Below are 16,679 nucleotides of genomic sequence, written 5' to 3' on the forward strand. Positions count from 1 at the left end.
GATACTGTCCTGATAAATTATTCGTATATTTCCAACAAGGGCAAGGAGAGGGATAGCCTTGGGGTGGTTGGTGGCAGAAGGATGTGCGAAGGGCCAAGTTAATTGAAAAGCTGGCTCAATAGGGTTGTCCTGACCTGGAGACATGCAGAGGTGAGCAGTGTTTAGTCCTGGAGTCTCTTCTATTGGGTGCTGGAGCACACAGAGGTAGAGGTCAGCATGCAAGGCATTCTGAGGGCTGGGGACTGAGGGGCAAGATCCACAGTGTGTCTGAGGATGCATTTTGGTGTCACAGACGGTGGTGACTGCACAGCTCTGGGGTTAGGAGAGGAAGAGCGGTTGCAATCCAGGGTTTTGGGAGGCTGCACCATCAGGGCAGTGTCAGTTCTCAGCTCGGGTGACCCCAGGGAGCTGAGAGCATTGATGTAGGTGACAGCTGCTGAGCTGCAGCCTGACGTCACTCTGTGAGCTTTACACGGGTAGCCCTGAACACGGCCGTGTGCACTGAGGTCTTTGCATGCGGCCGCGTGGTACTGCTCACATTTACACGCACACAGGGATGCGTGCGAGTGCACGGGCCTCGAGGAGCTGCGCTCACCGGGCGGCACCGCGGTACCAGGCGGGCCCCGGCTCCAACCCGGCATCGCGGCCCGCACACCCCACCCCTCCGGCTCTCCTATTGGCCAGCCGTGCCCCATCCGGCCCTCTCATTGGCTCTCACCGCCGTCTGTTATGTGCACGGTCACGTTACGATGAAGTCTGTGCTGGTACTGAGGAGTGGAACGGCTTGTGTCTGCCGGTAACTGCCAGCAGCGCTGCGGCGATTCGGGCAGTGATGCACAGCAGCTGTCGCGCTGACACGTGCTGCACTGACCCGCGTCTGCAGGGCGGCACGAGTGCCGTACGGATGGAAGAACCGGGTCCGTGTTCTTCTGTTGTGCTCGGATCGGTTCGTGGAGTTGAAGCAATTCGAACATCTCCTTATTGCTCCTGAACAAGATTTTGCATAAAATAACTGATGCTTGTGTAGGAATGGAATGTTGTTTCTGCATGTGACATTACAAAGAGCAACTGGTTTGAAGAAGTAGAACATCATGCATTTGTATTCTGTAACTTATCCTTAGAAATAGTGATCTAAGAAGTAAAATTCTGTATATGTTAGCGGTATGTTTTAAAACATTATTACTGAATTATGTGATTAATTCTTTCTTGCAAAACTGAATAGTTGTTAAATGGTCCAAACAATGCGAGTATAGCATGTTAGGGATTAGAAAACATACTGTAGAGTTGTTCTGTTAGATAAGAAACTGCCAGCAAGAGAAAAACAGATGTAGCAAACATCAGAGAAGCCAGGGCCTCTACACAAGGCCGGACTGTCTCACTCCGTGAGGAGTTGGGACGTGACAGGCAGGCGCCAAGATAGCACAGAAACATAAGCTCTTAGTTGTTTAATTACCCCTAGCATTTGTGCCCTTTACACTGGTCACTGTTCTGGTCATCCCTCTGTCCTCGCACAGAGATAAGCTGGGAAGGAGGACAGAGGGGAGTGTCTTGGAGCCCGCCTGCGGCACCCTGAGGTTCCCACAGAGTGGGACAGCTCTGCTTCGTGCAAAGGCCCTGGCTCCTTGAAAGCGTGTTCAATGTGTTTCACTTCTGCTGGCCTAACGAACCACCTCACAGCGGGTTTCCCAGCTCAGAACACTACACCCACATCGCTTAGGACATCTAGAGCCTACCGCAGCTTTGTGAGAAAGGATTTCTCACGTTAACTCGGTAACTGCGTTTCTAAAACACGTTACTAATGTGCGCACGGAACTTCTACTTTTCACATCAGCTGTTTCTAAGGATGCGCCACAGCGCGCTTCTTCAGATCAACCGCCCTTTCCAATACCCGACGCAGAAGCGACGCTTCCGCTCTCCGCGGCGCGTCGCTACGGGTGAGGAGAGCGGCTCGGTACGCCTCACCGCGCCGAGCTCCGTAAGACGCGCGAGGGCAGGCCGGCCGAGGACGGGACCGGCGGCGCCCGGCAGCCCGCGCCGAGCGGCCCGACGTCCCGCGGCTCAAAGCGCCGCCGCGCGAAGCGCGAACCGGCCGCTCGGCGCCGCGCATGCGCCGCGCCGCCCCGCCCCGCGCTGTGACGTCGCGCGTCGCCGCGGTCGGCAGGGAGGGCGTTCCGCCGCGTGCGGCGGGGAGCTCCCTTAGCGGCGCGCGAGCGCCGGCCTTCCGCCGTTCCCTCTCGCTCGCTCCCTCTCCCTCGCTCCCTCTCCCGGCCATGGCACGGCGCACGAGGCCCGAGGTGGAGCGGTACGTCGCCTCCGTGCAGGCCGCCGCCTCCTCTCCCAGAGCGGTGAGTGCTGCGGCCCGGCCGGCGCCGCCGGCGGCGCTCCCTCGGCCTTCCCCGGGCCGCGGTGGGGGCCGCTCCCCGCCCGCCCCGTCCCTCCGCCCCTCCCGCGGGTGCCGGGCCCGAGGGCGGGCTCCTCCGGCGGGGAGTCGAAGCCGAGGGAGGCTGCCGGCGGGCGGGCGCGGAGTCGCCTCCTCGGAAACGCGGTTCGCCGCAGCTGCGCGCCTCGGAAAGCCGCTGAGCCCTCGGCGGCTTCGGAAGGAGCCCGGCGGCGGGGCGGAGTTCGGCTCCCTCCCGTTCCGTGGGCACGGTCCCCGGGCTTCCGGCCTTCCCTCTCTCGAGGAGCCGGAATAGGGAACGCGTGCCGTTCGGCTTTGGGCTCGTTTGGCCGCTGTGCGGCTGCTGTTGCCGTGGGTGCGACGGCGTTGTGAAACGCCGGCAGGAAGAGAGGGAGAGGCGGGGGGAAATAGCTCTGCTGCCTGCGTTGGTGGCTGGGCAGCCGGGTGATCCCCTGCTCTCTGGAACGACTGGCTGTGGAGCGCGGTCGGTGATGGAAGTAGCTGCTGGTCTTCCTGTTGCGTTGATTTTGGAGAGGAGGGTTGTGCGAGGCTGCCGGCGTTTCTTTTGAAGTTCCTTTCCAGCCCCGTTTACGAGGAGGCGGGGCAGGCGAGAGAGGAAGGTGACAGAAGCATGGACAGGAGGAGCTTGATTTGTGGCATTTGTTTTCTTCTGCAACGTAGATAGGTTGCAAGAGAAACAGCTTGTATGTAGCTGACCCCATTCTCCTCGCTTTAGTCGGAAGTGTGCTTGTGAAAAGTAACAAGTGTGAGGACTTGCTTTGCTACTAACCTCAGTTTCGCTTTGGTAGCCTTTGCCAGTTACTGGGAAGAAATGTTATTTTCTTACTCCTGTGTCTTTCAAAAACAAGGCCCAGAGTACAAGGAGTGAACTGGAGCTGATAACTGTGAAGACACTTTTGGAAGTATTATGCACCCCTGGAAAGAAGGGTCTCCCTACTCAATTACTTCAAAAATACTGTATATTTAAAATGTACCTTTTGGTTTTTTTTCTTCAGAGATCGTTAAAAGGATTCTTTTTTGCTAAGCTGTACTTTGAGATAAAAGAATATGAACTTGCTAAGAGGTAATAAACGTTACGTATGTTGTTCTGTTCTTTAAAGTGTGATGGGAAAGCTAAATGAAGTAGAGTGGAGAAATGAAGACCGTTGTCATGCTGTTTTAAGGTAGCAGCAAATGGGAAATGTGGTGCCATTTAAATCTTCCTAAAACGGCAACTTAAAGCATGGGTAGTTGCATGGTGCTGTAAAAACCCATCCGGTAGAAATGTCTTTTATGCCATCGTGTTTGACCCTACCTGTAGGGAGGTGTGCTGCCTCCCTGGGGCAAGGGTCAGGGACATTGCTAGGAAACTTCCTGGTCTGATTGGCCCTTCTGATTATTACCCGTTATTGATAGTTCAGGCTGGCAGCGATGAAGTCGCTGAGAGAAGCCTGAGGTCTATCAAGGAAGACTTCAGGGGACTGGGGTGGGTAGTTGAAGGAACAGGTGGTTTTTTCTTCCCTACCTTCAGTGGCAGGGAAGGATACCGACAGCATCCAAAAAACCCGCCTCATAAATAAATGGCTAAGAAGTTGGTGCAAGCACAGGAACTTCGGTTTTTTTGACCACGGGGCAATTTACTCTGCGCCTGGCATGATGGCTGCAGATGGAAGTAGCCTGTCTCCAAGGGGTAAGAGGATCCTAGCCCAGGAACTGGCAGGGCTCATTGAAAGGTGTTTAAACTAGGTATGAAGGGGGAAGGGGACAGAATGAGGGCCACTGGGGTTGAGCGGGTAGTTCGTGGCTCAAAACGGAGTTCGATGGGTGAAAAGGGTGGAGTTCAAAGGGATGGAGAGAGGCAGGGGGGTGCTGCTTCCCTAAAGTGTCTATACACTAATGCACGCAGCATGGGAAGTAAACAGGAAGAGTTGGAGATCTGTGTGCGGTCGCAAGGCCATGATCTCATTGCCATCACGGAGATGTGGTGGGACAGCTCGCATGACTGGAATGTTGTCATGGAGGGCTATGTGCTTTTTAGGAAAGATCGGCTGGCGAGGCGGGGGTGGTGGAGTTGCTCTTTATGTGAGAGAGCAGCTAGAATGTATTGAACTCCACCTGGGGGAGGGTGAAGTAGCAGTAGAGAGCTTGTGGGTGAGAATCAAGGGGCAGGCTGGTATGGGTGACACCGTTGTGGGTGTGTACTACAGGCCCCCTGATCAGGAGGAGGAGGTTGACGAGGCCTTCCACAAGCAACTGAAAGTAGCGTCGCAATCCCAGGCGCTAGTGCTTATGGGGGACTTCAATTATCCGGATATTTGCTGGAAAAGCAACATGGCCAGGCATGCGCGGTCCAGACGGTTCCTGCAATGTGTCGAAGACAACTTTCTGATGCAGATGGTGGAGGAACCGACGAGGGGAGGGGTGTTACTGGACCTTATTCTCACAAATAAGGACGGGTTTGTTAAGGAAGTAAAAGTTGGGGGTAGCTTGGGTTGTAGTGACCACGAGATGGTGGAGTTCAAGATCTTGAGTGGAAGGAGCAAAGCAAAAAGTAGGATTGCTACCCTGGACTTTAGGAGAGCCAACTTTGATCTCTTCCGGGACCTACTTGGAACTATCCCGTGGGCTAGGGTGTTAGAAGGTAAGGGGGCCTGTGAGAGCTGGTTGGCATTTAAACAGCTCTTCTTCCAAGCCCAGGATCGGTGCGTCCCTGTGAGCAAGAAATCAGGAAAGGGTGGCAGGAGACCTGTGTGGATGAGCAAGGAGCTCATGCGCAAACTCAAAGGGAAAAAGAAGGTCCATGAAATGTGGAAAAAGGGTCTGACCACTCGGGAAGAATATAGAAATGTTGTCAGGGCCTGCAGGGATGCGACGAGGAAGGCTAAAGCCCACCTGGAATTGAATCTAGCAAAGGTGGTAAAGGATAATAAAAAAGGCTTTTTTAAGTATGTTAACAGTAAAAGGAAGTCTAGGGAGAATGTAGGTCCCCTACTAAGTGAGGGGGGTGTTCTGGTAACGGGGGATGCTGAGAAGGCGGAGATACTGAACGCCTTCTTTGCTTCTGTCTTCAGTGAAAAAGCTCCCCCTCGGGAATCCCAGGCCCTGGTGGTTAGTGAGAAGGTCTGGGTAATGGAAGACTTCCCTTTAGTCAGGGAAGAGGCGGTCCGAGAGCGCCTAGGCAACACCAATGTTCATAAATCCATGGGACCCGATGGGGTACATCCACGGGTGCTGAGGGAGCTGGCAGAGGTGATTGCTGAACCACTCTCTATCATCTTTGAGAGGTCTTGGAGAATGGGGGAGGTGCCTGAAGACTGGAGGATAGCCAATGTCACTCCGGTCTTCAAAAAGGGCAAGAAGGAAGATCCAGGCAATTACAGGCCAGTCAGCCTCACCTCTGTCCCTGGAAAGGTGATGGAACAGATTGTGCTGGATGCCATCTCCAGACAACTGGAAGAAAAGGAGGTTATTAGGAGTAGTCAGCACGGGTTCACCAGGGGGAGGTCGTGCTTGACCAACCTGGTAGCCTTCTATGATGTTGTCTCTGGCTGGGTGGATGGGGGGAGAGCAGTGGATGTAGTCTACCTTGATTTCAGCAAGGCATTTGACACTGTCTCCCACGACATCCTTATAACGAAGCTGAGGAAGTGTGGATAGATGAGTGGACAGTGAGGTGGGTTGAGAACTGGCTGACTGGCAGAGCACAGAGGGTTGTCGTTGGCGGTGCAGAGTCTGGTTGGAGACCTGTAACCAGCGGTGTTCCCCAGGGGTCGGTGCTGGGTCCGGTCCTGTTCAACATCTTCATCAATGACCTTGATGAGGGGATAGTGGACACCCTCAGCAAGTTTGCTGATGATACGAAGTTGGGAGGATTGGCTGACATGCCCGAAGGCTGTGCTGCCATTCAGCGAGACCTGGACAGGCTGGAGAGCTGGGCAGTAAGAAACCAGATGAGGTTTAACAAAAGCAAGTGTAGAGTCTTGCACCTAGGGAGGAATAATTGCATGCACCGGTACAGGATGGGGGATGAGCTGCTGGAGAGGAGCTCTGCAGAGAGGGACCTGGGTGTCCTGGTGGACGACAGGTTGGCCATGAGCCAGCAGTGTGCACTTGTGGCCAAAAAGGCCAATGGCATTCTGGGGTGCATTAAAAAGAGCATGGCCAGCAGGTCGAGGGAGGTGATCCTCCCCCTCTACTCTGCCCTGGTAAGGCCTCATCTGGAGTACTGTGTCCAGTTCTGGGCTCCTCAGTACAAAAAAGACAGGGATCTCTTGGAAAGAGTCCAGCGGAGAGCCACAAAGATGGTGAAGGGCCTGGAGCATCTCCCCTATGAAGAAAGGCTGAGTGATCTGGGTCTGTTTAGCCTTGAGAAGAGAAGACTGAGAGGGGACCTGATCCAGGTCTATAAATATCTGAGGTGTGGGGGGCAAAGTGGCGAGGCCAGACTGTTTTCAGCAGTGTGCGGAGACAGGACAAGGGGAAATGGCCAGAAGCTGGAGCATAGGAAGTTCCGCACCAATGTGCGCAAGAACTTCTTTAGGTGAGGTGACGGAGCACTGGAACAGGCTGCCCAGGGAGGTTGTGGAGTCTCCTCCTCTGGAGATATTCAAGACCCGCCTGGACGCCTACCTGTGCGACCTGGTGTAGGGATCCTGCTTTGGCAGGGGGGTTGGACTCGATGATCTCTGGAGGTCCCTTCCAACCCCTATGATTCTGTGATTCTGTGTTACGTTCTTCTTACAGTTCCTGTGAGCTACTGCTTTATTTAATGAAGGCCAGTGCTTGCAGGCAAATATGCAACATCTGTACGTGTAGCAATAATGTTGTGCCTCACTTGAAGATCTAGATCAAGCCCCTTGAACTAAATACAGCTAACTGTCCTGTGTGACAGATTAAAGTCCCACGTTAGCTGCAAGGTGTGGGGGGACTTGTAATACTGAGGAATACTGATCCTTCTGGTTTTTCTTTCTTTCTTTATTTACTCTGTAGATATACATCTATTTATCTCAGTGTCTGAGAGAGAGATCCCAAAGCGCACAGGTTTCTGGGACAGATCTACGAGGCTCAGGATAACACGGAAAAAGCTTTTGGGTGTTACAAGGTAAGCACCTCACTCACCTCCCTGATGTCCTGCTTTATTCCTTTGTAAATGGACTTGATCTTTGTGCTTCCTGCTCTGATAGTCTTCTTCCCGCTGCCCTTTGGACTAAGAATATCTGAGCCCTGTAGAATTCTGCAGTAGGGATTATGGTGACAGCAGTAATCCACCTGCTACTGAAAGACTGGACTGAGAGTGTTTTTCAGTTGCATTGTTTGTTTTCTTGTTAGCGGTGGGCTTTTTGTTTGTTTGTTTCCTCAGAGGTAGAGGGAATGGGGCAAATACAGTTCCGATTAGGTAAGCATATAAATGTGAACTTCACAGTCTGTGTTTCATTATTCGGGCACCGGGGAGGGAGAGGATACACACAAAAGTCTTGTTGCCAGCACAGTGACTGAGTGCCATCAGTCTTTGTGACTTAATTCTGTTTTCCGAAAGCCTCCGTATTAGGTTAGGCTAGAGATACCCCTGGTCTGGCTGTCTGAGTAGAGCAGCAGCGGGTGGTAGAGGAGCTGGTTTTGACATTGTTTCTCTTACGGTGTTCTGAATTCCAGCAGTTGTCTGGGTGTTACAAACCAATGGTGGCCTTCTTGAAAGGGAGGCTTTTCTTAAAGTAGTGAGAAAGTATTTATTGATAGTTCTAATTTGACTTGCTGGGTCTGTTTAATGGGGGACATGTTTGACATGTTTTCTTTCTTGTTCTACGTGGACTGCAAGATCAAGTTACTAGTAACCTTTTTTCTTATGTGTATGCATGGGGAAAACCAGCGTTCTGTGGAGCTGAATCCAATGCAGAAAGATCTTGTACTGAAGATTGCAGAGTTACTATGCAGTAACGACATCGCTGATGGAAGAGCAGAGTACTGGGTTGAGAAAGCTGCCAGGCTCTTCCCTGGGAATCCTGCTACTTACAGATTGAAGGTAAATTCCAGCTTCTGATCTCTGTTCTGTGCCTAGAAGAAACTTTTGTTGTGTCAAGTGATGGGAAAACCATATTACCCAAGAGGTCAAGATTAGATAGGTTAAGTATTGTCTCTATTACATGACTACACTGCTTTCTAGTTTTTTTTAATTTGAGTTGAAAACTGTCAAGTGTAGGAGATGCTGTTATTCCCTAATACTGTGTAAATGCTTTCAGTCATACAATCTCACTTTTGTACAGGCGTTAGTTTTCTGGAGCGCAACTGCAATGAAATTGAAGTCTTGAGAGGCTTGTGCTTTGGGATTTTTTGTGTGGTTATGTTATTTTATTTTTTTAGACAAGCTGTTCTGTATTGACGTGTGGCATCTTTGAACCAGGTGGTTTGACAGTCTTAACTTAGCATCTAACTTAGCATCTACAAGATGCAAACTCTAAAGCTTTGGGTTTTTGTTTTTTTTTTTTCCCCTCACTTCTAAAATGTTTGTCAAACTCTCTGTAGCACCTACCAGCTTTCCAGAGCAGTTTGAGTAATGTAGCCTGTAATGGCAATGAGAAAACAGTCAGGTAACGTAGTTGCTGAAGAGGCTCTCGTAGAGAATGAAATTTTAACGTGTTGCCTTCGTATGTGATAGGAGCAGTTACTGGAACGTAAAGGCGAAGATGGCTGGAATCAGCTCTTTGATATGACTCAAACCGAGCTCTATGCGAGACCAGACGATCCCTACCTTAACATCAGACTGGTTGCTCTCTACCGTTCAAATAATAGATTAAGAGATGCTGTGCTTCATTGTCAGGAGGCGGAGAAGAAAATACCTGTAGACTCCAGCTTGGAGTGGTGTTTGTGCGTCGTAAAGACATTTGAGGTATTTAATCATGTTTTGATCCTGTCATAATCTCCCATGTCCTTGAAACCGGTGTTATTCTCTTAGTATCGTTACAATGGCAGCTAATTCTCAAGTGGCTTAACTCCTTTAAATGTAATGTCTGTGGAAACAATGATTTATTTAGGATTTTCTTAAGCCTTAAAGAGTTGTTTAGTTTCTAGCTGAGGTACTAAGTTAGATATAGCAGTTCCATCAGGGAGGGAATTGCTGAGGCATATAGTTCCTGGAACATTGCTGCTGAAGAATACGTTAACATCTCACCTGGGAAACTGGATTATGTAGCAAGATGTTCTGGAGAAACTCTTGCCTTCATAGAAGGATGGCGGTTCCTCATTCTGTGATGAACTTGATTCTTTAGGAATACCTTCAATCAGTACGGGACTTGGAGGCTGATAAAAATAATTGGAGAGCTGTCAAGAAGGATCATCTGCTGGCCTATTCTAGCTTGGTTAAAATGATGCTTGCTTCTAGAGATGTTTGAGAAAGCAGAGGGGCCCTTGAAAGGTACTCTTTTAACTGTTCTGCTTATTTAAAAAAAGAAAAAAAAAAAGAAAAAAATTGAATATTTTTTCTGGGTCACCGAACTTCTAGCAGGCATCATTTTCAGTGAGTAGCTGTTTTATGGATGGAAGAGGAGTTCCTCTGTACTAACTGCAAAGGGCAAACGTTGCTAGGCTTGATCCGCAAGCTGTGTCTGAGCTAAAGGCCTCAGAGAAGACTCAGTGATAGGGGTCTAGTATAAATCCTGGGAGACCAGGACTTGGTTGAAAATGAATCTTTTCTATGTTCCAGTTTTGATCGTGTGCTTCACTCTGTGAAGCCGTGTGCGAATGGACCTGATGAGCTGTCTCGTACCTTCCTTGAAATGAAAGGACACTTCTACATGCACGCTGGAACTTTCCTGCTGAAAACGGCCCAGAACAACGAGGCACAATGGAGAGATGCATGTGAACTCGCAGCATTGTGTTATCTGAAAAGTTTCCATGTAAGTCACTGTTCAGTTTGTGCCTGTAATTGTTGCAGTTCTTGGATGCTCTCACTGTACGTGCACTGAACGCCTGCATTCCAAAAACTAACTACTGTTTTTGAGGCTGTCTCCTGGCCAAATCTTACCCTTCCATACTTGTTTAAAAGATTTCAAGTATTGTGAAGAAAATCTCATCTGTTTCACTTGTCAGAAGTAAAGTGACTAAGGGCTAATGAGTGTGTTTCCTATAGGCTATTCCCTTCTCTGTAATGCAGCTAAAATAACTAGTATTAAGGTTAGTAGTATGGGGGGGAGGGGAATGACCTGAGTAGCTCTCATATACTAATTGCATAAGCAGCAGAGCTTGATCAAGCTTAATTCTTTGCTTTATGGAATAAAATCAGCTTTCCCTTTTGCACAAGTGCTTGCGTTCAAAACATCGCTTTCTCTTGTGCGCTCTTACAGCTATTTGCAATTGTTCAGTTACTCACCTTGTGTCCTTTTCAGGAAAGAAACAAGCTTGTTTCCTAACTTTTAAGACTAAATGAGGGTGAGTTGTTTTTTGTTGAGAAGAAGCTGTAGCAATTCTTTTCTTTGCCAGATTCCTAAACCAAAGTCAAAACTAATAAGAGGAGATCATGCTGGGCAAGATGCGCTGGAAATGTTGGCCTGTGACCGAAAAAGCCAGTCTGGTAATAAAAACTAAGAATTATAAATGTTCCGTAGTTCCATTTTATGAGCAGTTAATGTCAGAGTTAATGGCTTGTTAAAGAGCACACTTGGCGTCTTGGAACATGCTATCAAACGTTCTGTATTTTGGCTACGTATGAAATACAAAAGAGCGGTTTGATCCTGACACGTAACGGGCTTTTTCTTTTTATTTCCAGGACATTAAGATAGAATTTAACTATCAGTGTCTCCGAGTCTGCTGGTTTCTGCCTACTAATATACTATTTGTAAGCATTGCTAGTCCCAAGTATAAAAGAAAATATTGCTCCTTTCCTGTCGCTTTTGTTCCCTTCTTTGTTCCAACAGGTTTGGTGCATTTTTTTTCTTTTGGTGAAGCCGAGGTAGTTGTTTTCAGTCTTCATTATCCTGTGGGCTCTAGGTGAAAACGAAGAAAACACCGGGCATCAGGCTGAATTGTTCCTGAATAGATGAGACTGACAGCTACTTATTTTGAAGACAATTGCAGTGTCATTGTAATAAAAATACACAGTAATTCTGGAGAACTGGATTTGAAAATGCCTTGGGACTGCTGTCAGCCCATATGCTAAAAGGGTGACTTAATTATAGGGAGAGTGTAAGTTAGAAATTTGTAAATATCTTAAGGGGAAGTCTGGATTCCCAGCCTAAAGCAGCAGGAACAACCCACTGCATCAAATATTGTTGTCCTTGTTTAAGTTGAGTGTTCTTATGTGACATTACGTTTTTCTAGGTCATATGTTGCTGAACTTAAGCCACGGCAAGGAAGACTTCTTGAGAGATTGTGGAAGCTTGCAAACAGAAGTGGTTTATTTACATTGTTTGAAGGCCTGTTTGGGAGTGGAGCTTCTAAAGAGAGGTCTTTTCTCGGCACAGATGATATGGGAGATGTCAGTCCCCAAGCACCAGAGCAGGGAGAACTGAGTAAATGCGATATTGGTAAGAGATGCTACTTAAACTCAACGTAAGCATGACTCTGTATTAGAGGTTCTTCTACAAGTGCTTCATTTGCCACAAAAGACAAGTGTCTGTAATAGCTGCTCGTGGTTGCCCTACTCAGAGGGTGCTTTGCAAGAAGTTTCACTTTCAGCTGTAGCTGAGGGGCAGTATCATCATGCCAGGTTCTGAAGAATTTCTCACATACTTCTTGCTTCCACACTGTTGTCTTCAAGTCTGTTCTGACTCATTTCCAATTGAAGCTGGAAAGTGCTTGTATGCTGATGAGTGCTGATAGGAAGGCCCACATTATTTATGTGTAATCTATGAACACAGGTGACAGGCATAAAAATGAAATAATTCCAGGATGAATTGTGAACTAATGATATCTTCCCATTTTTTAGGCTTAACTTGATGATGAAGTCTGGCTTTGAATTTGAGTGTAACAGGAATAGAATGATACCTTTCCTAACGAGGACGCAGATCCTAGCTTCTTGCAACCCTTGTTTTTGCATAGGTGCTGTTCGGATGCACAGTGGTAGTCTCCAGCACCTTGCATGGCTTGGCTTGCAGTGGAATTCCATGTCAGTGTTATTCCCACTGCGCAGATCATTACAACAACTTTTCCACTTGCCCCAAGAGACATCGAGACTGGAAACAGATGCTCCTGAGTCCATTTGCCTGTTGGACCTTGAAGTAAGCAAGCTTCCTAAGTTCTTAAATGCATTTAAATGCCTGTTTTTTGCTACCTAATACCTTCTGTTTGTTTGTTTTCACCAAAACAGGTTTTTTTACTCGGGATGGTGTTCACTAGCAACTTAGAACTGCAAGAGAAGTTTAATACTCAGCGTGGCACACATCAACCTCTGTTCTTACCGTTGCTGCTGTGCAAACAGTTCTGTACTGAGAAGCAAAGATCCTGGTGGGATGCTGTTTGTGCTCTTATGCAGAAAAAAACAACGTAAGGCTGCTTCAGTTTGGAAATATTGGAACCAACCTTCTAGATGGCTTCTGAATTGATTCCCATAGGTTGCGTAAAACTAGTTCCTTTTGTTTGACATCCTTTAAATGTTAAATGTTTTTTGCTGTAGGCGTGTGAGATGCTGAAGAACTTTATAAAAATGGGCTTTACATTTCTGACAGTGCATTTGTAAAGAAGAGCTAGCTTAGGACTGAAGCTGCTTGTTATGTTCATCAAACAAATGACGTGTGAACAGATGAAAAAGAGGGAATACTAATTGAGGAATATTTCTTTTGATATTCAGACCAGACTCAGCAACCAAACTGAAGCTTCTTGTACAGCACGGATTAAGTACTGTGCGAGCCCTGGAGAAACACGGCCTTCAGCCTGCCTTAATTATACATTGGGCAAGAAGTCTGCAAAAAACAGTACGTTAAGATTATCTGTAAATAAGTATCATCTGTTTTTCTCTAATTTTGCAAACTTAATAGACTAAATAAAATCAGATGAGAATGTAGTATTGAGAACTGCTGCTACTAATTTTGATGGGATGTCATGCAAGGCAGTTGCTCTAGTCAAATACTCTTACCTCACTACTCTCAACTGCATCAGAGAAGAATAAGTATGAATAACACTCTATTTAAATATTCTGCGATAGTTTGAATTTCTCTTTCTTCAACAGGGCGTTAGCCTTAACTCCCACGACCAGAAAGAATATATTGGAAGAAGCGTCTACTACTGGAAGACAACTTTGCTTAGCTTGAGAACTATCAAAAAGCACAGAAGTATTCCCGAACCTGCGTATCCTCTCTTCAGACATTTCCATAGTGTGGACATCCAGGTACTGATGGATTATTCAAAGATGAGAGTAAGAGGGGTTGTATGTCACAGGCTTACATATGAATTGTTAGCTGGTTGGTTTGTTTTTTGTTTCAGTTGGCTTTGTGTGTTGATGGGTTGTGGTTGGTTTTGTTTTTTTTGTTTTTTTTGTCACTGTACTGCTACTACTGAGATTTGGTAGTATCTTTCTGTTGAACTTCTGAGTTTTAAAACACTCTGATTGGAAGATTCTGAACTGCCTTAGTACCTCCTCCTATTTGACTACTGCATGGGAATTGCTGAGTCAAGGCCTGAACCTCTGATTAATCACCTGAGGTGAGCATTGAGGCAGCCCTGGGAGCATAGGTGAAAGCAATTCACCTGTGCTGCAGGAAGGGGTGGAGCCTGGCTCCACCTCTCCTAGACCCATTTAAGAGCTGACTACCAGTGGGGAAGGATCTCTCTCTCTCTCTTCGGAAGATCCACTCCACTGGAGTTTCCTGAGCGAGCCCACGATATGGGTAAGCATCCTATTTATTCTCTTTGTCTTGCTGTGCCTAACTCTCTTGCTTATTTCATTGTTGTAACATCTTAATATTATTTGATTATATAATATTCCTTTATATAATTTTCATTGATTATACAACTACTTACTAGATGCTTACAGTCACTGACTGTTCCAACTGTCCACACTGTGTCATGTGTGATATGTCTTTTGCTTTGGTTGTAGGTCTTCCAGGTTGCAGCCTATGAAGAAGAGGCACGTGTAGTTTTTGCAATGCTGGATGCAGCTGAAGGCAAAATTGATGCTTTACTAGCGTTTGAAGCTATTAAGAAAGTGGTTTCGTACTGGAATCTTGCCATTGTAAGTTTGTAAATTGCATTACCTCAGAATGCTTTTCTATTATTTACATTCTGACTGATTATTCCTAATCCATATTCTGTTACTTAGCTTTACCAAAGAAAGGCAGAAGAGGTTGAGAGTGATGATACGTTACCAGAAGAACGCAAAGCCTATCTTGTTAAAAGAAAGCATTACCTGATGAAGATCATTGACGAAAGCTCCTCTGACCCGTCAGTAGCTGACAAAGTAAGTAAAAGAATTAATGCTTGTGTGAGTTGTCGTCTTACGTTAATGTTAACAGATATAGGGCTTTCCTGGGGGAACAAAAACAACAAAAAACACCCAGAATTTCTGTGCAGAAAGCCTTGCAAACTGTTCAGCCGTAGATCAGAGCACAGCTTCTTGCTCTGAGGAAGAATTGCGATCATGACTTGCATTTCAAATACATTTCTAGCTGCCGGTATCTGTTAAAGCTGTAACGGAAATGCTGAATGCAGTGATCCAGGAGCTTGGAGAGAATGGTGAAGAGGGAAGTCTTGCCTCCGGAAATATCTCACCAGCTGCACACGTGGAAGTAAAATATTCAGTTCCATCACCTAAGAAGTTCTCTTTCTCGCCAACAAATACCTACCAGGTACATTAGCCGGTTACTCTTCTAGGGAAGTGTTACGTTTGTATAAAAAAATCCAAGTTCAATTAGTTTTTTTCTTTTCTTTCCAGTTTTCTCCTAAGACTCTCTCTCAGTGGGCAGAAGATCACAAGTCCGTACTTCAAAATCTGTGTCAGCACGTGCAAGCTTTAACGGTAAGCAACTTTAGTCACTATATTCGATGCAGAATGGTTGATCTTTTTGTTCTGGTAAGTACTTTGTGACCCAAGCATTGAACTTCCCTTACCAGGCTACCTCTTAACTCAGTGAAGATAACTGCTATAAACATCTGCTTAAAGTGAGTTCAAGAGTAAAACTTTGTTGCCTACAAACTCTGATTTGGTACTCAGATATGGGAAGTAATCCTGAGGATTGTGCGTGCAGAAAGTTGTGCTTTATTCAGCTTAGCTACTGTCATCTTTGTCAAAGAGGAGGAATGATTACCTCGCACGTGTAAAAGAACTGAGACCTGAGGCTAGAAAAAATGTCAATCCTACTGGGGACTCGCTGTAATAACCCAGCCTTTTCTTGGACTTCCCCCAGACGGCGAGCTCGGGCTTTACAGGCTAGAGGTGGAGCTAACACAGAGACCTCTGGATTTTCAAAAAGGAACAAGAAGGCTGAGAATCAGGTGCTTTGTTTGACGTTTTTACTGGCTGTCCTACTTAAGGATTCTGCCTGTCTATAGGCACGTTTGGTTGGTTTGGCTGGAACTTAGGAGCCTGGTGCTTATGCCTTCGGTTCTTTGTGATACAGAGCTGCGCCCTTTGCTGCCCAGACCAAATGCACGTGTTGTTGGAAGAGATTACTCTATGCATTTTACTTTTTTTTCTTTAATGCTTTTAAAGAGTGAGAGTGGTATACGCCTTCAAGCAGGTAACATATGAAACTTGTTTGTTTGTTTGTTTTCCTTTTTTCCTTCGAGCACTGGTTTGGGGAAATATGGATGCTTTCTTCTCTGCCGCTATGTTTCCCGCAGTGGAATTTGGGGAATGGCTTCTGTTGTTGGTTTTTCAATACTGAAGAAACATAGCATTCTTTTTATTCTGCCTATGTAGAACTCCCTTTGTTTCCTCTGTAGTTTTGAGTTGTGCTCTGGAACAGAATGTTCAGCTGAATCTAGAACAGCTGCCAAAGAGGAGTCTGTGGGCAAGTGGCTCTGGATTTCCCAGGCAGAGGTCGTAAAGCTCCTTGCCTGCTCACAAAGCGTTCTCATTGTTTTTATACAGTGTTCTATTTTACTGCTGTATTGAGACTTTTATGAAAAATCCTTTGTTTCCCAAAGGTGATGCTGAGAAACACGCCTCATGATGACTTATGCATACCTCGCATTTCATATCAATTCTCCCTTTGGGTCAAAAGTAGACCAAATCCTTGAAACCGTGCCTGGGAATCCCACTGATATTGAAACAGTTCAGCAGTGGTGCCCATGGTCAGAACGCCCTGCGGCGGCAGATCCTGGCATTGACTGTGAATGGAAGAACTGACAACAAATC

At 46.9% G+C, this 16,679-nt stretch overlaps 1 pseudogene across 1 annotated transcript; it reads left to right on the forward strand.

Annotated features, from left to right (window-relative positions):
- The first annotated feature begins 2,150 nt into the window (after positions 1–2,150).
- On the forward strand, positions 2,151–16,206 carry LOC149911658 (ranBP2-like and GRIP domain-containing protein 3; annotated as a pseudogene). The gene is made up of 18 exons (XR_016463045.1): positions 2,151–2,345; positions 3,415–3,482; positions 7,388–7,499; positions 8,265–8,417; positions 9,051–9,281; positions 9,661–9,806; positions 10,095–10,287; positions 10,871–10,961; positions 11,708–11,913; positions 12,428–12,606; positions 12,696–12,871; positions 13,176–13,299; positions 13,554–13,712; positions 14,421–14,555; positions 14,643–14,780; positions 14,989–15,168; positions 15,255–15,338; positions 15,727–16,206. The product of XR_016463045.1 is annotated as a ranBP2-like and GRIP domain-containing protein 3 (transcript).
- The last annotated feature ends 473 nt before the right edge of the window (positions 16,207–16,679 follow it).

Source organism: Phasianus colchicus, unplaced genomic scaffold, assembly GCF_987193195.1.
Source record: "Phasianus colchicus unplaced genomic scaffold, bPhaCol1.hap1.1 HAP1_SCAFFOLD_62, whole genome shotgun sequence".
Classification (NCBI taxonomy): domain Eukaryota; kingdom Metazoa; phylum Chordata; class Aves; order Galliformes; family Phasianidae; genus Phasianus; species Phasianus colchicus.